This window comes from Callospermophilus lateralis, chromosome X, assembly GCF_048772815.1.
Source record: "Callospermophilus lateralis isolate mCalLat2 chromosome X, mCalLat2.hap1, whole genome shotgun sequence".
Lineage (NCBI taxonomy): Eukaryota > Metazoa > Chordata > Mammalia > Rodentia > Sciuridae > Callospermophilus > Callospermophilus lateralis.
This window is the reverse complement of record NC_135325.1, coordinates 108,485,156-108,507,140: the sequence shown is the minus strand read 5'-3', so window position 1 is coordinate 108,507,140 and position 21,985 is coordinate 108,485,156. Positions and strand designations below refer to the sequence as shown.

At 39.1% G+C, this 21,985-nt stretch overlaps 1 protein-coding gene and 1 non-coding gene across 2 annotated transcripts in view; one reads left to right on the top strand and one right to left on the bottom strand.

Moving 5' to 3' along the window:
* Positions 1 to 21,985, top strand: part of Gpc4 (glypican 4) — a 111,895-nt gene that overhangs the window by 9,964 nt on the left and 79,946 nt on the right. The window lies entirely within an intron of this gene.
* Trnaa-cgc (transfer RNA alanine (anticodon CGC)) lies at positions 3,842 to 3,914 on the bottom strand. The gene has a single exon. It is a non-coding gene; the product is annotated as a tRNA-Ala (tRNA).

Genomic DNA, 21,985 nt, shown 5'->3' with positions numbered 1-21,985 from the left:
AGCAATTTGAACATTTTAAAAAAAAGAAGCAGCCCCTTTGCCTTGTTATACCTAATCTCAGAGAAATCCTTAATTTCTGTCACACTGCATGACAGGTGGCAGGTCCTTCCTTGAGAAATGTTTTTGTGGTTCAAAAAACAAGTTCAAGAATTATTTTCTATTTTTGTATTCTAAGAATATAGATTTGTGTTTATCCCTGTTATAGTGTGGATATTGGTATCCCATGCCCCTCCCCCAAATTCATATGTTGAAGTACTTCTGGGCGCTGATGGTATTAGGAGGTCTACTTTGGAAGGTGATTCCTCATGAATGGCATTAGTGACCTTATAAAAGATCCAAGAGCCTTGACTATCTCTGAACTATGAAGGAGGCCTTCATCAGACACGGGATCTGCCAGGACTTCCAGGCTCCAGAACTGTGAGAAATACATTTGTGTCATTTATAAGCCACCCAGTCTGTGCTATAATTTTTTTTTTTTTAAATAGTAGCCCGGACAGACTAAGACAATGCTTTTTAAAGTTAATGAATTTAAGCTATTTATTTTTGAATTTCTAGTACACTTTGACCTAGATGCCTAAGTAAAAAAGAGAAATGGAAAGTATCGTTTTGTTCCCCTTAACCTAGAACACAGTGCTTTTTCTTGGCATGCTTGGAGGAGAGAGCTCAGTGTTTCATGTGGTTTGTTTTAAACTGGGTAGAAGTCTGAAATTGGTTTGTTTCAGCTGTTAGACTGTGCCTGCCCAGGTATTTTAGAAACTTTGCTCCTGCCTCTTCCCTAGGATCCTTGGTCTCAGGTCCTGGTGTCCACTTCATCTTGGTCATTCTTTCCTTGCCAGTCCTTCTCACAGCTACTTTGTCAGCTTGTCTTTTGCAAGCCTCTTAAAGCCTGGCTTCATTCTTAAACATCCAGCCTCTGTCTACAGGAGCTGGCTGCAAGTGGTTTCTTTTGGACTACAGAGCTTTTCTTAGTTCACTGAACCCTTGATGTCTGCATCCCAGCAAGCATTAAGCCCTGGAATATTTTTTTTTCTCCTTAAGTTATTGTTTTTATTCTACCACACATTTGTCTCCATTGAGTTTTCAGTCTGGTGTTTGGTTAGAGATGAAAACAAAGCACTGTGTCCTTGCAAACTGTAGTGTAAAGCATGTGGTTAGCAGTTACTACTTGCAATGGTCCAGTCTGAGTGGGAGTATCATTTTTCTTGGCAGTCACTTCACAGAAAGTCCTGTTTTTTTGGTGCCAGAATAAGCAGTCATTACATTCCTTCCAATTTATAGTCAAATTATTATCTACTATTGTTAAAATTGCCTTAATTATAGAATATTTCCCCATACTAAGATTTTTTTTTTGGTACTGGGGATTGAACTCAGGGGTGTGGTACCACTGAGCTATACCCCCAGACCCCATTTTTAAAAAAATTTGAGACGGGGCCTTACTAAGTTGCTGAAGCTGGCCTTGAACTTGCCGTCTGCCAAGACTGGCCTTGAACTTATAGTCTTTCTGCCTTAGCCTCCTGAATAGCTGGAATTATAGGTTGACCTCATGCTAAGATTTTTTCTTTTTTTTGCTACTGGGGATTGAATGTAGGGGTGCTTTACCATTGAGGTACATCTCCAGCACTTTTTATTCTTTATTTTGAGATGGGGTCTCATTGAGTTGCTGAGGTTGGCCTTGAACCTGGGATCCTCCTATCTCAGCCTTCTGAGTTGCTGGGATTACAGGTGTAGGCCATTGTGCATAGTCCAAGCTAAGAGCTTTTAAAAAGCAAAACAAGATGACTTTTTACCAGAGTACTTTTAAAAATAGTCCTTAAAAGTCATCCACTCACCAGGATGACAGAAGCTATGGTTAGGATTACAGTTCTTTGTGTTAATGGGGAGATTTTTTTTAAGGGAAGAAGGAAATTAGTTCCCTTTAAACTGAATTTGAATGAAATGCCCCCAGCTGGCCTATTGGTTAATATTCTGCTTTGTTGTTTACCCAGTTGGGAACTCTCTACCCCGCCCCCCCAAGGTCTGATGGGCCTGGAAACTCTTCTGATGGGAGGTCAATTGATCATTAAGCAGTGTGGCAATCTTAGACAGCATTTTTGTGTTCTTTAGGTTCGAGGGCAAAGGAAGAAATGACAACCTTTCAAAAGAAGGGACTGCATCTGTTTTCTTGTATTCTGAACAAAGATTGAGATAGCTGGATGAGATGTGTTTCAGCTTAGATGGCCTTTCATAAACTCATGATTGGTTCATGCTCTTGAGGTGTGTCCAGAATTTGTTGTCTTATTGTCTCAGCAATTACCATCACAATATCAGTGCCCATTGTCTCTTGCTGGATGCTAACAGTTGCCTCTACTAGTCTCTCTGCACTGTCTCTTAGTGCAGCAGCCATTGTGATCATCTTCTCTTAAACTTAAATCAGATCACATCACATCACTGCCCTTCTCAAAAGGCTCCAGTAGCTCCCCTTGCCACCAAGAATTCATTCATGCAGCCTTAAAGGATGTGACCAGCTGCTCTCTCACTGTAGCCATGTTGGTTTCTTTTCCTTCAAGTGTACCAGGTGCAGTTGGGGTCTTTGCACTTTCCATTCCTTTCCTTTCCTTTCCTTCATGCTGGGCTCCAATTTCAGGCTGTGAAACCAAGTATGTTAGGCAAGGGCTCTACCACTGGAATATATTCTCAGCTTATTCACAACACCTGGGACACCCTGCTTCTAGATAGCAGCATGGCTCCCTCCTTCATATTTCAGGGTTTTGATTACCTATCACCTTGGTAGAGAAGCCTTGTTTGTTCCTCTCCCTCACTGCTTTCTTTTCTGAAGTTATCACCATCTAACTTGGGGTCTGAGACTTTGTCTCCTTTATTCACTGCCCTATACTCCATGTCTAGCACATTGTCTGGCACTCAGAAATATTTGTTAAGGGGCTGGGGATGTGGCTCAAGCGGTAGCGCGCTCGCCTGGCATGCGTGCGGCCCGGGTTCGATCCTCAGCACCACATACAAACAAGGATGTTGTGCCTGCCGAAAAACTAAAAAATAAATATTAAAAAAATTCATTCTCTCTCTCTCTCTCTCTCTCTCCCTCCACTCTCTCTTTAAAAAAAAAAAAAAAAAAAAAAAGAAATATTTGTTAAGTTGCATGAATTGAGTACTCCTTGCAAATAGTATGCTCTTAGGAAAAAGCCTGCAGAAGGCATAGTTGATTCCTCAGAACTTGTATGAAACTATACATCTGAACTCCCATCTGTAGAAAGGGGTGTCTAGGCTGAAGATTCATTCATTTAGAAAATATTGAATGACTGTTCTTTGGTAGGCACCTGGGGTAAAGCAGTGAAAAGGGAAGACTTAAGCCAGGCCTCACACTAATGGAGCTCACAGACTAAATGGTGAGATGGATATTGACTCAATAATTCTACAAATCAGTATTTAGTTAGTTGTGATAACTGCTTCTATGGAGAAGCCCTTGGAATTGAGTATGGGGTTGGTGGAAGGGGATCAGGCCAAAGTATAGTTTTTTTTTTTCTCAGTGCTGGGGATGGAATCCAGGGCCTCAAATGTGCCAGGCAAATGCTCTACCACTGAGCTACATTCCCTGCTTTTTTCTTTTCTTCTCCTTCTCCTTCTTTTTTTGGCACAGGGAATTGGACCCAGGGGAGCTTCACCACTGAGCTACATCCCCATCCCTTTTTAAACATTTTCTTTTGAGTAGAGTCTCCCTTAAGTTGCCAAAACTGACCTCAGATTTGTCATACTTCTGCCTCAGCCTGCTGAGTAGCTGGAATTATAAGTAGGTGTCACCACACTGGGCTAAGAATGAATTCCTTTTCTTTCTTTTTTTTTTTTTTTTTGGTGGCCCTGGGGATTGAACCCAGGGCCTTGTGCATGCGAGGCAAACACTCTACCAACTGAGCTATATCCCCAGCCCAGAATGAATTGTCTTGTGGTGGAACCCTTGCACGTGCCAGGCAAGTGCTGTACCACTGAGGTATGCCCCTAGCAGCATAGGAAGCTCTTCTTTTTTCTAGGAGCAGTGCATTTATAGCATCACAAGCTCCTGCCCCTCTAGTGATTGGTCACAGTTCTTGTTTCTGGCAGTGCATCCTGAGGTAGATTCTAAAGTACATGTTAGGTTTATCTCCCTTGCATTGCTCTATTTCAAGGCTTATAAGAAGCAGTTTTTTTCTGGTTTTATACTCTGGCCAGTTTTATAGATGTTGGCTTTGCATGGGAACTGGAAAACACAAAAGTTAAGTGTTAGGCCACTTTGTACTGTTTTCTGTTATGGTCTGCAGAGGAACTAGAATATAAAAACTAGAATATAAATATGTGTTGTTTTTTTTTTTTTTTTTTTTTTGTGAAAGGGCAGCGTCCACTTTCATTACCATAGAGACCACAGAAATACTGATCATTTGAATGGTGAGGTATTAAAAAAGATGCCCTGTGGCCCAGCAATGATTGTTACAGTAGAACTCTGGCTCATGTAAATATGGATGGAGTATTTCTTGTCAACTGGTAATAGGATTCCTTTCCTTCTCAAGCCTTTGTTAATGGTGACCCACTGTGCAGGTTGCCTCTAGAAGAGATGGGGATCCTGGCCACCAAGAGTGAGTACAGAGACTGGTCAGAGAGATTAGGCTTGCAAACAAATGCAGCTCAAGTGATAAGCATTCTAGCACTTGCTGTAACAGGATGGGAAGGAGCATTCCTTGCCACATGGTCCTGCCATGAGAACAGGACTTTCCCTATTTCAAGAGAGATTGCTTTTCAGAATTTTATTTGACTTTATTATTAACTCCTTTCTTTTTTTGAAGCTGGGGGTTGAATCTAGGGCCACTAGCACTGAGCTATACCCCCAAGTCTGATTTCCAGAATATTAGATGAGTATTGTGGGTAAAATATGTTCCTGTTTGTTAGTTTGTCCAGAAATTCAGTTGTAATGAGGAATTCTTAATCTGAAGCTTATGTACAAACACCAGCTTACATGCCTGACCCTTTTACATAGGGGTACATGAATACCCTTGAGATCTCTATATTCCCAGTGTTTCCTGGTTACAAGCAAGGGTTTTTGGCTTTCTGCTCATCCAGATCTTTCCTCTTTGAAAGGTTGCACTGTGTCACAATGACACAGGTTAGAGCTCTGAGCCCTCCATTTAATGTTGTGATGAGACTGTGTAGTAGTAAATTGGATGCACAAATTTGTCTGGAAGGACTGTCTTGCTTAACTATGAAGATTGAGGTATGTGCTCTTCTAAATATGCATTTAAATATGATTATAGCATATGCCCTATTTATAATACTATAAGCTTGTACATCCACAAGAATGGGGTTCTAATTAGAATAAGATATATTCTATTCTCATATAATTATATCAAAATGAATTCTACTGTCATATATAAGTAAAAAAAATCAACAAAAATAACAAACTAAAAAAAATAATAAGTTGCTCAGTTGAGAATAATAAGTGTTTTGTTTCTTTGAATTGAACCATTCAGATGGTCTGTAGATTATGAAGCACTCATGAGATGGACTAAGCTGAATTGAGTTACTGATAGGGAAGGAGATTCATGGTATCTGCTTTATTTTTAAGCATACATTTACCACTTTCATCAGTAATCTCTTAGTGTTTCTTTTGGATCCCTGAGATTTTCTTGGTTGCATCTAAGCTCAGGAATGAGATAAAATACAGTAAGATTCTGGAGACAAGCATCTCTGCTAGGTGTGCAGTAAAAGGGTTTACTAAGCAAATGAGTCATGTAAATATGACATTCAAAGACGTTTAACACCTAGACTGAGTAAAAGACTATTCCTGTACACCCCAGGAACCATCATTTGAATCAAAACCATTGTGTTCATTACAACAATATCTCTGTTTATTAAGTTGCTTTGGTTGCAATACTTCCTGGAGCCACTTTGCATTTCTTTAAAAAATACTGTATAATTCAGCCCATATTCCTTCAAATTAGTCAAATTTATGGACAGCTTTTCTGTAATTGACCATATTAACATGAGAGACTAATGGCAATTCTGCTGTTAGGACAGGATATTTGTTTTCTTTCTTGAAGTCCTAGCAGCTGTTGTACCTCATATTTTGCAGAAAGGAAAAACAACTAAAAAATTGAGATGTGTTTTTAATGTGAGGGGAATGCAAGCTGATCATGAAGAATAAAGGGAAATGATTGCATTTGGCAGAGTTATTAATTTCAGAAATGTCTTTGAATCTGTGCTATATGCTTGAGTATTATGCCAGTGCTTTGTGGCTTCCTAGGGTGACATTTAAGAAATGTAGATTTGTATTTGGCAAAATGCAGGATCTAAATTGCCTGAAGTTTAAGTATTTTTCTTAATTGAACATAAAGGGATTATTTTCACCATTTTCAACAGTTACTAAATATGTGATCAGAGAGTTGTGTCAAACCTTGAATTTTAATAATACTGTATGTTTAGTAGTATAAGCTCTTGTTGAAGAAAGTATTATCTGAACTGCAGGCAATTTCCAAGGGGGCATTAGTTTTTTCTTTAAGTATTTCAATTGTGATAGTAATTTCTTGAAGTGAAGGAATATTTTGATTATTAATTTAATTAAAAAAGAATAGCAGGATGTTTTACTATCAGTGAATGTAAAAATGTTGGAGATTTCTTCAAGTACCACAAAGTTAGGTTTCTTGTACTGGACTTGTTCACTGAAGAAGTTGCCTTTGTGCTCATGTTCCTTTTTAAGCATTTTATTGTAACCTTGACCTTGCCCTTCTCATCTGCTATCTCTCTCCCCTTCCTTCCCTAATATTTGTTTTCTTTTAATCAGTCAATATTGATCATTTTTTCCTTTAAAATAAAACAAGAAGAGACTAACATGATTTCATCAACCTTCTAATTGCTTTACTAATGGAGATCTGTTAGTTCCTCAAACTTCAGGGGTACAGTTTTAAAAGGAACTGGTAACTGATTTTTGAACCATATGTCTTTAATTTTTAAAAATCTGGCAGGGCCTGAAACTTTTTTTAAAAATCACATCATTTTCTTCCAAGGCTTAAAAAATTTTAATTGTAACATAAACTCTATATACTTAAAATTATTTTATCCATGTTCAGAATTCCTATAATCATAGCAGGAACTTACTTTTTTTAACAGCAGTGATTTAAATAGCAATAGATAACATTTACTGAGCACTCACTCTGCTCTTATTTTGAACACATTATGCGGATTAACCCATTTAATGTAAGGAGAAAATAAAAAGAGGGAGAATGAAGTAGAGAATTTTAAATGGAATAAAACCTTTTAAAACCAAAGTTGTTGTAGCAAATAAGCTGTGGGCTTCCAGGTAGCTGAGGTAAAACAGAACAGCCAATTGGTTATGCATTTTTTTTTCTTATCTGATGGAAAGAAGTATAACGGTTCTCCAGGCAAGATATTTTCTTGGTGTTGCTAAATCTAGAAAGAATTTATTATTGTAGGTTCTTTTTATAAAAGATATTAAAAAGGGTAATCATCAGTGTTGTCAACATGATTTCACGTGGCCATTTCTTTTTCTGATCTTCCAAAAAGCCCAAAGAAGCAACATTTTAGAAATTCAGTCAGGCTGTCAGGTCCATGGTGTTGTCTTGAGTCTTTAGACTAAACAATCAAGTTCTTCATGTCTTTACTGGTAGCCGTGTCCTTTGTGTGTATGAATACATATCTTTTGGTGTCTGAGTCAGAGTTCTCCTCATAAGTAGCTATGAAATGCTGTGATAACTGCAAATACAGCCACCTGCAATGACCAGAAACCAGAAAGAGTTGCACTCCCGGGAAAGTGAGCATGTGTGCTAAAGCCACTTGAGAGCTTTCATTTTATTTTATTTTTTTAGTGCCAGGGATGGCACTCCTGGCCTTGTATGTGTTAGGAAAACACTCTACCACTGAACTATACTCGAGCAAACCCCTTGAGATCTTGGAAGTGAAATGATTTGGGAAGTCTAGACAGCATCTCCTTTTTCAGCCGTCCCCCCACCCCCACCACTCTGATTAATAATTCTGCTCTCAGGACTTTGTACCTGGCACTCAAGAATTGTCACAGTGACATTTGACCTCTAGAGATTATGGTTTATGGTAGGTGAAATACTTTCCATTTGAAGAAATGATATTATAACTACAGTAAAGAGTCAGTTCTGTATTATTTGCATATCATGGTCCAATCCTTTTTACATGCATATATTTTTAAATGGTTTAAATTATAGTACACATGACTTGAAATATCTGCTATTTTTATATAGAATTACAAAATGCTTCTGTGGCTCTATACAGGTAAACATTTCAAATAGCTCAACTATATTCCCTTAAGTCTGTGTATCATGATTTCTTGTATCAGCCACATATGGATGTTAAGTTATTTCTGGTGTTTTGAACGTATGAATGTTTGTGTCTGTGGTTTTTTTTGTTTTTGTTTTTGTGGTGCTGGAGATGGAACCCAGGGCCTCGCACATGCTAGGCAGTCACTCTACCACTGAGCCCCAGCTCTAGTCCAGTGTTTGATTTTCTGTTGAAACATAGCAATGATCATCTTCATTTCTGTATGTTTGGCTTCTGTTGAATAACTTCCTTCAATTCAATTTTACCATAAATTTCTTCCTTTTCTACTTTGAGAAGGTGTCAAGGAGGGAAACTTCCCCTTTGTGCCTAAGGCCTAGTCTAACCACAGTACATGCTAAGTGCATCTGTTATAGGTGTTTAGGGAAGGAAATTTGAAGTTTAACCTAGGGAGTTAGCTCCAAGAGTTCAGCAACCCCTATCCCTGCTGCATTTCCCACATTCTCCCTCTTTGAGCTCTTGCCAGGAACCTACATCTACTTTGATTTCTAAAAACCTAGTTCAACAAAATTCCCAGAAAATTCTAAAGCATTGGCTTGTGGGAGGAGGAATAAATTGGAAGGCTGGTATACTTGACCATTTTCTGTCTTTTGATTGGAGGAGGGTTTCCCCACATGTCTGTGTGTCTCATTTGTAAAACAAAACAAAAAGAAAAAACAAACAAACAAAACCCTTCCTAAAACATTTGTCATCTGAACAGAACTTCCTAGAAAGCAGTGTCATTGTTTCTTAAAGGAGGGGCTCATCATCACCCTCCATTCTCCCTCCTCTCCCAGTTTTTTTACAATGAAATGATTCTATGACTATTAGTTGTGAAATGGCTTAATTCAGCTTCTTATTCTTTATTGAAAATTACTTTGCTCTGCCTAGTGTCTGTCTCTGGTCAAAGGGCGTTTCCTGTGTCATCGGCTTCCACGGTTTGTCTGCTTTGAGCTTTGTGATCGAAAGGGTACAGTCTCGCCTTTTAAATTGTCTGCTTCATCTTTTATCTTTCAACAGGTCCTGGAAAGCAATCATCCAACGGCTTCTTTGCAGCACCAGTTTTTGAAAGATCCAAGGCTTGCTTTATTTTGACAGGTGGCTGGTGAAAGAGGTGCTTAAAGGGTGGGGTAAAGGAGGAGGGGTGGATAAGTGGAAGGAGAGCAAAGAGGTTAGCTGCTTCTCAGGGGCTCTCTCTGACAAATAGAGAGTGATCTTATGCTCTCCTTTGCCTCAGTGGCACCTTTAAAAAAAGCAGAGTTTGCCAAGGACGTCTGGTTCAAAAGATGGCTATAACCCTTTTAGGACCATTTCTGTGTCTTTTCCTTATAGGCTGGGCACCCCTAATGTGAACAGAATTAGGATGTTCAAGATGCACCCGTGTAGATTAATTTTCTGTAGTGAGCAAGAATGAGAAATTATTCAAAAGCTAGGTGGATAAACCACAGTCCCAGGAGGTCCCAGGGACCCTGGTGTTCAGGGATATCTCCCAATATCCTGCTTTCCTTTAGCCATGTGATCTTTAGTTTATACCACCTCTGGGGATGGCAAATAACTGTTGACTTCCTACTAGATTATGCAGTGCTTCACTTCATTTTAACTGAACATAACTCCTTAACTCTTTTAACCTTAGATTTTTAAACTCTAGATTGTCATTCCTAGGGTTAATGTGCCTTTATGATGCTTAAGAGTTACAACTATGTATATATCCCTTTAAATCTTCTGATCAGACTCCCCACACTTGTCATCCCACCCTATCCCCTGGTCCTCCATAATTTCAGCTGCCCTTTGGTGAGCCCTCCATTCAGTTTATTTCTTACTTGATGTCTATAACCCAGAATTATACAGTAATATTCCAGCTGGTTTGCAGAAAAGTAGGAGAGTTTTGCTTTCATCCCATGCCCCCTCCCCCTGTTCATGAAGCAAATTTTGGTATTGTTGACTCTAGTACATTTAACAGATTAAAGTCTGTTAATAATTAAGAACAATATGTAAGGTTCCAATCGATTTAAAGAATTAACTAACATAAACCACTGAAGCTACACCAATACAGAACTAAAAGGATTTGGGATCCAGGCAGTTGTTTTTCATACCCTTTTTTTTTCTTGCTCTAACCCACTCCTGGCTTTATAAGTGGCCTCTTGGGAGAAAAGGAAGTGCTCAGTAAGGGTAGACACAGGGAGCAGAGAGCAGTCTACATCGCCTTTTTATACTAGAACTGTTGTAACAAAGACTGCTTGAAAAGAGGGCCATCTGCTGAGGCAGAGAAAGCATTCTGTCAGGAAGGAGTGTTTGTTGCAGGGTGTTTTGGGAATCCACTGTAACTTACAGAGCCCTCATATTAGGGAAGGTGTCTCAAGCTCCTAAGTGAAGACCAATGGTGACAAATACCATAATAATAATAATAAAAACAGGATTGGGGTGAGTTTCTAGAAGCTCAACAATACACCTAGGTTTGAATTCTCTTTATTAGCCTCTTCAAAAGTTCTAAGATTATTTTCTAGTTTGGTGTTATCAAATTTCAATATTTACCTTAGACTTCAGGCCAATTTTTTTCCCTGTTCTCTAAGTAGATATAAACATATAGCATAAGCACATCAACATATTGCTACCAGGCAGGAGAGAGAGCTTTGGACTGGGAGTCCAGAAGCTGGGGTGCTAGTTTATACCAACCACTGACTGACTGGAGGATGGGCCTTGTTCCGGGTGTTCATGAAATGAAGGCATTGAACCCAGTGATTACGGAGGTCTTTTCCAGCCCTGATGTTCTTTGTCTCACCACAAGTGTGTTGAGAGCTGAGGAGATGATCTGTAAAGATAGGGGAATATGAGTTAAGTCCTCTCCTCATTGCATATGTATTCTTGAATACAATAAAACCTTGAAATGAGCAGTTCTGGGTAAGTGAGCTTTCTGAATGGTTTTTGTCTCCTTCCCTGCTGTCAGCTGTCATTCTGTACTGCTGTTAGCATGCTCGCTTTTAGCAACTCCTGTCCCTCCTTCTTGGCTGCTTCCCTGTGGTCTTTGGAACCCTAACATTAAGCTCATCAAAACTCTCTGCCAAGTGAGTGTACATAAGTTGTGTGGGGACGACCTTTCGTACAGCTCCAGCCTGTGGATTTGGGCCGATCAGAACCTTTGGGGGCTAATTTTTAGGTTCCAGATAGGAAATGTGTTACTTTATCCTTGTCACAGCCTAGCCATTTATGTAGTTAATATGGTGATTCATTAAGAAAAACAAAGGTGGATGAGAGGAGGTAAGGAAGTGCTTCGATTGGGGAGGAGGCTGATGCAATAGTGTGTACACACACACACACACACACACACACACACATCAGAAAAGGCCTTATTTTGTAGAAGATCAAACAAGCTGTATGAAGTGAACAGCTAGGCTCTGGAGTTTTTTGAGACAGCTGGAGTCAGATCTGTAGCTTGGATTCTAATGAGCGAGCTGGCTTGGGTGTACCTCTCTGCTTGAAGTTGTACTGCCTCAACCAGTGTGCCTGTCTGCTTGTCTGGCTGGTTCCTGGAGTGTTGTGTATGAACTTCTGAAAGGCCACAGAGACCCTGTCCGCCTTGTCTCAGTGCCTAGTCATAGAATGTGAATTTGAACCCAGATGTTCTTCCTTCAGAAAGTTCAATGTCAAGGCATTAATATTCAGATATGCTCTCTTATTCCAACTTTGCTTTCTGTTGTTCCTGTATGAAATACAACTGATAACAATCATGTTCAGAACAGTCTTTCAGGCCATCAGGCTAATAGCCTGAATCGAGTTCTAGCCACAAGTGTCATTTTGGTTAGTGACTGTGTGTTATGTTTCCCCATCTTTCTACCTGTCCTGTCTTATGTCCCCTTTCCCAACTTCCTGTACTTTACATGTAGCCAAACTAGACTACTCATTCCCCAAAAGCAGTTGGGACTGTCTTCTGCTGGGCCTTCATGCATCTGTTCATCCTAATGCCTAAATTTGCCCCTCCTTACTTCTGCCAATGAAAATTTCTGCTCATCTCTGCTAAATATTCATATCTGTTTTTTCAGAGACCCATGGTTGAAAATCTCCTTTTCTGCCTGAAAGCATTTTGCTATGAATGAATAAATGTATCAATGAATAGATGTTAAGAGTAGTGGATTGTTCATTTATTTATTCTGTAAGCATTTATTAAACATCTATGTGCCCAGCTAGGTGTCTATTACTAGAGATCTAAAAACCAATCAGACAGACACAATGTCAGTCTTCAAGGAAGTAATGTTTGCTTATATTAAAATTGGCTATTGGTTTTACTGCTTCTGCAGGAATGTAAGCTACTTAAAGTCAATGGTGTCTTGCTTAGGTTTATAATCCCCCATGATGCCTTACATATAGTATAGGAACTCAATAATTATCAACTTGATTTGAAAAACTTCCAGTTTCTTTTCCATTAAAAGAAAGGAATCTGTTTCTGGTACCAAAGCCCCATCTTTGGCATAGTGCTTTGATTTAACAACAGTGGAGGTGTCAGGCTTTGAAGGACATTCTTCCCTTCATGTCCAGTGGAGGACAGTTAATACTGGTCACTAGCAGGTACTAGAAGGATCTTTTCTTCATGAAGCCTCAAAAGTAAGGACTCCTACCCATTTGTGCTCCTAGGCAAGTGCACATTCCAGCCTACCACCTGTCTTAGGGCTGGAGTTGCTTCAGCAGCAGACCTGCAACTCTATGAAAAACATTTGAGGTTGTCCATACCCTACAACAGCCCAGTAGAAGAGTTGTCCTAGGAAGATTAAGGTTTTTATAGTCCAGACAGAGGGGTCAGGGAAAACTGTTTTGCATCATCTAGTTCTTGGGCTTAGATCTGACGTGAAAATAACATAGCTAAGGATGACTTATATTGGGTGTAAATGGATGCTCCACTTTAGAGGCTGGAGAAGTTACTGGGGAACTCAGTTCAAGCATGGGGGCCCTTATGTATCAGTGCTGCACATGAGTTGAGAAAATAAGCCAGGACCTCACAAGTTTGATGTGGCATGTGATGAATAATCAACAGACATTTTGAAGTATGATTATGAAATTAAATCCAGCTCTCATTTACATGAAACCCTGCTTCTAGTACAAATTATAGACTTATTACGTTTAACTGGCAATGCCTGTCCTTTAAGTGCTACATAATTATCCCTAAACCTTTCAGGAAAGAATTTGAGAATAATATTTTAAACCCATAAGCTGTAATTCACTAACAAGGTGGGAATCTCATTTAGTCTTCTTGTGTGCTTGCTTCTTTCCAAAAATTAACCTTTGCTCACCATTACCAGAATCATTTCCAGTTCTCTACTATTTGCATTCTGACAGGTAAATAAGAAGGAATTAATGCCACTGCAAAATGCTCTGGGACAACTATTTGTAGCATGTAGTTGAAACCTATCCTCTGTCTTTTCATGTAATAGCACTACCAAAGTATACAGCCTCTGAGCCCACCCCAAGGATAATTGTCAGCTTTTGTCCATAAAGCCACTTTATGCTTGTGAACCAAGGCTGATGTGCTATGGCCAAGTAAGATTTAGGGGATGTATATGAAAACAGGATCTTGTCAGAGTAAAGCAGATTATAAATCAGTGCAGATTTAAACAGCCTGTTCCCTAGTGGTGCAGCTATTTCTCCTTTATGAAGTGGAGATTCCAACTTCACTGACACTAACATGCCAGGTGGCATGAAATTCTCAGATTTAACCCTCAGAGAAAGGGGCAGGGGCATTGGATGGTGGTTCCTTCAAGTTTTACAACAGAATCTCATCTCTAATGGCCATGAAAATTAGCTTGGTGTCCAAAAGCACCAGGTGGATTAACATGTGGGTTATTTTTTCTAAAATCTAATTCTGTATAAAATTGGCTCTAGTCTCAAGAATATAAACTGAAACGGACTAGAAACCGAGGGTGGGATAGGAGTGCTTTGTACTCAGAGAATAGGTACTTTTACTTCAAGTGTGTCAGAGTGAATTAGGACTATTAGTGCTTTAACAGCACTGCTAGTTATTGAGCTGGTCCTTAAAACAAGGAGGCGAGTGGGGATCTGAATAGACAGATCTCTGACTTAATAGCCACCTCTCAGGTTGTTCTTTAGTCTCTGAAAATATGCACCTGCCTCCCATTTCCATTAATGTCATTAGGAACTGCATATCACATGTAATACAGGACCATCAGGGTCTTTATTGCTATTCTTTGAAAGGGAATAAAATCATGTCCCTTTCATTCTCTGAAGACATTATGTGTTAAAATTAAGAGCCCTTGTACTTTGCCCAATTACTTTCCAGATAAAGTTCCCTGATAATGTGCCTAGAATAATTTTAATTTAAACAAGCAAATATGTATTCTTTGTTTAAACATTTTTCTATTTCATTTGTGCTCTGCTAGAATCATCTGAAAGAACTGCTCAGAGTTTGAAAAAAAGAGTTAAATGGGCTCCAGTGCTGTTACTGCTATTTGAGAGACCCCCTTTACACTAAGTGCCCCCCACCACTGGAAAGCTACCAAACAAAAAAGAAATACTAGTGCCCTCAGCAGCGCCTAAATCCCAGTTCTTTTCCCCCTGCTGAATGGGTATTTCACGAATGTTCTTTCACTTTAGCATCAGCCTAGTAATACATACACATATGTAATACACCCACAAATCAAACGTTAGTTTTGGCTGCCTCACTGTTTGGTATGGTGATGTGGGACAGCAGAAAGAGCTCAGCAGTTAGATGACCTGCCTTGTAACTAGACAGGAATTCCTGTCTTGCATTAAGCTCAGGGCTAGGAACTTTATTTTGATGAATCTTTTATCAGCTTCCCAAGCATCTTGGGGAGTTTTCTTTTTCCTTTTCAGTTTTCTTTTTCTTTTCAAATGCTGGATATTGAACTCGGGGTCTTGTGCAGTGCAAGGTACCCACTCTACCACTGATCTACACCCCCAGCACATCTTCTTAGGATTAGATCACAAATAAAGCTTCTGTTTCTATAACTGTAAAGTAGGATAACACCTTCAAGGGCTATAGTGATGACAAAAGATGATGACAATCCATGTGAAGATGCTTTGTGTTACATTGCTGTTATTATGATAGTTACTTCTTTTCTGATGATAAATACTTTCAAGTAAAAATCAAAACCAAGTTAGCTTGATTATTCAATGGCTCCTGATATTTGATACCAGAATTCTTTGGTATTTCTGACATTTCTCCTGAGACCATCTAGATGACAAACACTTTTATACCCCTTCTCCCTGTGTGCCCCCTCCACTGATGCCACATAGCCTCAAATATTGCCTTGGAAAGTTTATGACTTGCAAATATCATGGTAGGTCATCCTGTTTGCAACTCCAGGCAACACTGAGTCCTTGAACTAAATGTTCTACTACAAGTCTACTATTACTGTGAGACAGAGGCACTACTGCACATAAATACCCTCATTTTATTCACTCGCAGCTGGAAAGGTGCAGGGAAATGGTAAGGAGGTAATTCTAGACTTCTGGAGGCATCCGTTGCCTGTATTAAGATGCTTTTTAAAATAGTTTTGTGCAAACAGATGCATGTTTAATTTTGAGTCCTGAGTTTTCTGGCCCTGACTAGAGGCCTGTGAGAGTTCTAGTGGACTTCTGGGGGGATTCTAAGGAACAGTGCTTCCCAGCTGGTTAAACACTGTGCAAAGAGGGCCTCTCCAGTTTTCCATCTTGACAGTACAGCTACTCTTTCTGTTTTGGTAGGATGCAGTAGTAGGTCAGAAAGGGGAATGATGGCTGAGAAGAAATTTGCAGAGGGTGGGTAGGGATAGGTATGCCTGAGATCCAAAAATCTGTGCTTGTACCTTCCTCTTTTTTAAATAATTTTTTTTTTTCATTTTTTGCTGTGTTGGGGATTGAACCCAGGACCTCATGTGTGCTAGGCAAACACTCTGCCACTGTGCTACATTCCCAGCCCAATTTTATTATTTTATTGTAATTTTATTTTTTGCAGTGTTCAGGGTCAACCCCAGATCCTCACACATGCCAGGCAAGCAGTTCTTCCACTAAGCTACATACCCAGATACTGAAGAAGGTATCAGCACCTGTATACTCTTGGGCTTTTTGTTTGTTTTTCTTTTTTTGTTTTTGTACTTGGGATTGAACTCAGGGGCACTTTATTATTACTTAACTATATCTGCAGCCCTTTTTTATTTTTTGAGACACAGCCTAGGTAAGTTGCTGAGGCTGGCCTTGAACTTGAGATTCTCCTGCCTCAGCCTCCCAAATTGCTGAGATTACAGACTACAAATGCGCACCACTGTGCCTGGTCTACTCTTGACATGTTTGATGACAGCCTTAGAGACTGATGTCTGAAATTTCAGGGTTCCCACTTGGACTTGTAGTTCTATTAGCCCAGGGCCTGAAGCCTTCTGGAACCACGTCACAGAAACACTTCACATGTACCAAGGTCAGTGCGTGGAGTCTACTTTTGGCTGGTGCTCTCACTCCTACTCAGGTAATTGTGCATCCTGACATAACCTTTCAGACTGAAGATTGAGACATTTATAGCAACCCTAAAATTCCTTGCATCTCCTGTCTCTTTCCTCTTTCAATGTTTGAACTTGAAGATCCTCAGGGAAAACCATTTTTTAAAAAAGAAATTAATTTACTGCAGGTTTTAACAACAGGGTATAGCTCCTGTCCTGTCTTTAGCTGAAGGATAAGGCTTTGTTTGACAGAGATCCTTGAGACTTATTAACTTTTGAAAAATCAATAGCACTATTCCTTCCAGGGGAAAAAGAAAAAGAAAAGATCATATGGTTCCTTTTTACAAAGGAGTCAAAATTGTCAGAATTAGTTAGGCCTTTTACATTTTTATCTTATGCATGACCATTTGCTCTGGGTAGTAGGGATTGTCTAGTTCATTTAAACACATTAAAGTGCACTTCTGTTCCTTTTCAGTTCTCTGAAGAAAATTCTCATGTTTCATTGTTATAATAATAAGCATAAATGATTTTGAAAAGGCTTTTGAACTTTAAGAGTTACTCTTAATATATTTTAATACATTTGAATTTTTAGAGTAGTTTTAAGTTCACAGCAAAATTGACCAAAAAGGACAGAGTTCCCATATATTGCCCCCCTCTACCCATCCCACAGGCACATCCTTCTCTACTGTCAACATCTTTCACCAGAGTGGTACATTTATTACAATTGATGAACCCACATTGTCCTCATTTTATTTTTTGGCAATACTGAGGATTGAACCTGGGGTATTGTGCCATTGAGCTACATTTCAAGTCCTTCTTAATTTTATTTTTTAAATTTTGAGACAGGAGCTTGCTTACTTGCCCAGGCTTGCCTGGAACTTGCTATCCTCCTGCCTCTGCCTCCCATATAGCTGGGATTACAGGCCTGCACCAGCTTGCCTGGCTGTTACACATCATTATTACCTAAAGTCCATAGTTTACTTGAAAGTTTTTTCTTGGTGATGTATTTTCTGTGGGTTAGGATACATATATGATATATATCTGCTATTATAATATCATACAAAATATTTTCATTGCCTTAAAGATTTTGTGTATTTTTCCTATTTATTCCTCCTTCTACCCTGGCAGCCACTGATCTTTTCACTGTTTTCATAGTTTTTCCTTTTCCAGAATGCCATATTGTTGGAACTATATAGCATATAGCTTTTTTAGATTGACTTCTTTCACTTAGTAATATTCATTTAAAGTTCTTCTATATCTTGTCATAGTTTGACAGCTCATTTCTTTTGAGTGCCAAATAATATTTCATTTTCTGGATGTACCAGAGTTTACTCATTCATTTATTGAAAGGAGTCTTGGTTTCATCTAAATTTGGGCAGTTATGAACAAAGCTGCCATAAATATTTCTGTGTGAATTTGTGTGTAGACAGAATTTTTCAGTTCCTTTGGTCAAATACCAAGGAGCATCATTGTTGTGTCATATGTTAGATGCCTTTCAGTAGATGAATGGATAAAGAAACTGTGGTATATATACACAATGGAATATCACTCAGCATTAAAAGAGAATAAAAATATGTGATTTGCAGGTAAATGGATTGAATTGGAGAATATCATGCTAAGTGAAGTAAGCCAATCCCCCCAAATCAAAGGCCAAATGTTTTCTCTGATATGTGAATGCTAATCCATAAAGTGGGGGTGTGGGGAGAATGGAGGAATTTTGATTGGGCAAAGGGGAGGGAGAGAAGGAGAGGGGGCATAAGGGTAAGATGGTGGAATGAGATGGACATCATTACCCTACATACAGGTATGACTGCACATGTGGTGCTACTCTACATTGTGTACAACCAGAGAAATTAATAGTTGTGCTCCATTTGTGTACAATGAATCAAAATGCATTCTGCTGTCATGTAGAACTAATTAGAACAAAGTAAAAAAAGAAAAGGAATATTTTTAGTTTTATAAGAAATTGCCAGACTGTCTTCCAACATGGCTATATCATTTTGCATTTCCATCAGCAATGGGAGTTCCTTTTCCCCTACATCCTTGTCAGCATTTGGTGTTGTCAAATTTTAGATTTTGGCCAATTTAATAGGAGTGTAGCAGTATCTCTTTAAATTGTAATTATTTAATGACATGAGATGTAGAACAACTTGTCATGCTTTTTTGCCATTTGTTTATCTTCTTTTTTTTTTAAAGAGAGAGGGAGAGAGAGAGAGAGAATTTTAATATTTATTTTTTAGTTATCGGCGGACACAACATCTTTGTTTGTATGTGGTGCTGAGGATCGAACCCGGGCTGCACGCATGCCAGGCGAGTGCGCTACCGCTTGAGCCACATCCCCAGCCCCCATTTGTTTATCTTCTGTGGTGAAGGTGTATGTTCAGACCTTTTCCTTGTTTCATAATTGGGTTTTTCATTTTCTTATTGGTTTTAATACTTTTCCATCCTATGACAGATGTTAATTTGGTCTCTTAGCTGGTAGCTGGGAATTTTGAATTTGCATGCATATTCCACTTAAGTGTACAGGCTTATGCCACATCACGTTTGGTATATGTTCTCCTAGACTTGCTAATGAATTCAGTTCAATTAACATGATTCTTGTGAAAGGGCATGTAAAATGTTAGAGCCATCAACTAAGGGAGCACATGCAAGTTAACCTACTGAATGTGAAAAAAAAAACTTACAAGAAAGTGCAGTAAGTTCAGTTATAACATGCATATTCATTACTAAAATTTAGCTGGGGGCTGAGGTTCAGCTCACTGGAAGAACATGTGCTTAACATGTGCAGAGCTCTGGGTTCTATCCCCCCACAACAAAACAAAACAAAACAAAACAAAATCTCAAAATGCTGCGCTAAACAAAATTTTACAGTAAAACCATGGGGCTTATGGAAAAAGTAGAGTTAGGGCACAACACTAAAAAACTTTGTCATTGACACATGAAAAGTAGGGAATTAAGAAAACACAGGAATACAGTTTAGCACATTCTAAGAAATAACATTTATTCTATTATAACTGTGGCACTTTACCCCGAAAACATCTGAAGTTTGCTTGTGGATGTGGGTTTTGGAAGTGTTGCGGCTCCTGAATTGTTGTGAAGTGTGGGAAGAAGGTTTATCTGAAATCAGATGGAAAGATGTAACAATAATGTGGATGGGAGTGGCTCATACCACACATGGAACTGAGGGCTTGAAGCCCACAGTCAGCTGGCAATTGTTTGATGTGTGTGTTGTGTGAACTCCTCCATTGCTCAGTATAGCTTGTTATAGTTTTTTGCATTCACCTCCTATTTTTGCCCAAACAACATTATGCATAAGCAAATGTGAAATTCACATTATGCTCAAATTGTTCTCTAATATATGAATTACATTGAAACAAATCCACAATTGCAAAATAAATGTTATAGCATAATGAACTGTAATTAATGTCGTTTGTTGCATTCTTGAGCATATTTTCTTCTCTTCCTTGTAGTAGCTGCTCATGTGTGACCTTTGCAAGCACTTCTCAGAAGTGTTGGTATTTAGGGTCCACTGATGAGAGCTTCTTTTATCAACAGTCCATCCCTACAGCCTGGGGCTCTTGTGCTGCTTAGGATGGTTGATTAGCAAGCAAGGAGTAGACTTGTGGTTTTATATTGAGGAAGGATTGCTGGGCTGTTAAGAGCTGTTGCCTACTCAGAATTGCTGGTGTGGACAGAACATCGGCCAGTACTGAATTGCAAAAGGCTTTCCTGTAGCTGGGCTAACTGGAGCTGGCTACTTGTTTGAGCCCTCAAATGGACTCCCTTCATAAAGTAATTAAAAGTGTACTGGAAGTAGGTCTTCGTTCCAATTTTTTTGTATGGGTAGCAGGACTGTATTCAGTTGTCTGCATTTCTGTGCAATATGTCCCTTATGAATTACAGGAACCAGCTCTTGTTGGGGAAGCATTCAGTCATATCAAAGACATGTTTACTAAAGTAAAACAACACCTTAAAGAAGAATTGATTCTCAGCTGGGCGCAGTGGCACACGCCTACAATCCCAGTGGCTTGGGAGGCTGAGGCAGGAGGATTGAGAGTTCAAAGCCAGCTTCAGCAATTTAGTGAGGCCCTAAACAACTCATTGAGACCTTGTCTCTAAATAAAATAAAAAAAATAGGGCTGGGGATATGGCTCAGTGGTCGAGTGCCCCTGAGTTCAATGCCCAGTACAAAAAAAAGAAAGAAAAAGAAAAAGAGGAATTGATTCTCAAAAATAGATGTGGGTTTGTGGCTCAGTGGTAGAGTGCTCGCCTAGCATGTGCGCACCCTGGGTTCGATCCTTGGCACCACATAAAAATAAATAAAAGTATTGTGTCCAACTACAATTAAAAAATAAATATTAAAAACTAGATGTGAAATTCGTATTGCATATAAATATATTAAAATACTGCCCTTCTGTTCTGGGAAATAAATACTTTATTTTCATTTAAATTTTTTTCTAAGAGAGGCTGGGATTGTAGCTCAGTGGTAAAGCGCTTGTCTTCCATGTGTGAGGCACTGGGTTCAATTCTCAACACCACATATAAAGAAATAAAATAAAGGTCCATCAACAACTAAAGAAATATTTAAAAAAAATTTTATAAGATTTTTTTTCAGTTTGGAGGGAGAGATTCTCCTCAGTGAAAATGCTCTTTTGTATAAATCATTGCCTATTTCCACCCCTCTAAAGATGCTTTGCACTCAGAGTAGCTCCATTAATCATTCTTGTAAAGGTTTGGACTTTCCTATAGATTGGCTGGGATAGATCCTTAGCATTATAACTTCTTGCCACTCAATAGTTTCATCAGATTTATGGAATTGCTGTGATAGAATAGAAATGAGATTTTGGAGTTAGGATCTGATGCTTTGAAAGGTTTTTAGAAAGAAAATTTAGGACTCTCCAAACTTCAGGTCCAGTTTTCATAGATGCCTATTTTTTTTGGGGGGGGGGTACTGGAGAGTGAACCCAGGGGTGCTTAACAACTGAGCCACATCTCCAGCCCTTTTTATTTTTTTTAATTTACTTTTTTGGTACTGGGGATTGAACTCAGTGACATTTGACCACTGGACCACATCCTCACCCTTATTTTGCATTTTATTTAGAGACAACGTCTCACTGAGTTGCTTAGCACCTCGCTTTTACTGAGGCTGACTTTGAACTTGCAATACCCCAGCCTCAGCCTCCTGAGCCACTGGGAGATTACAGGAATGTGCCACTGTGCCCAGCCCCTTTGTA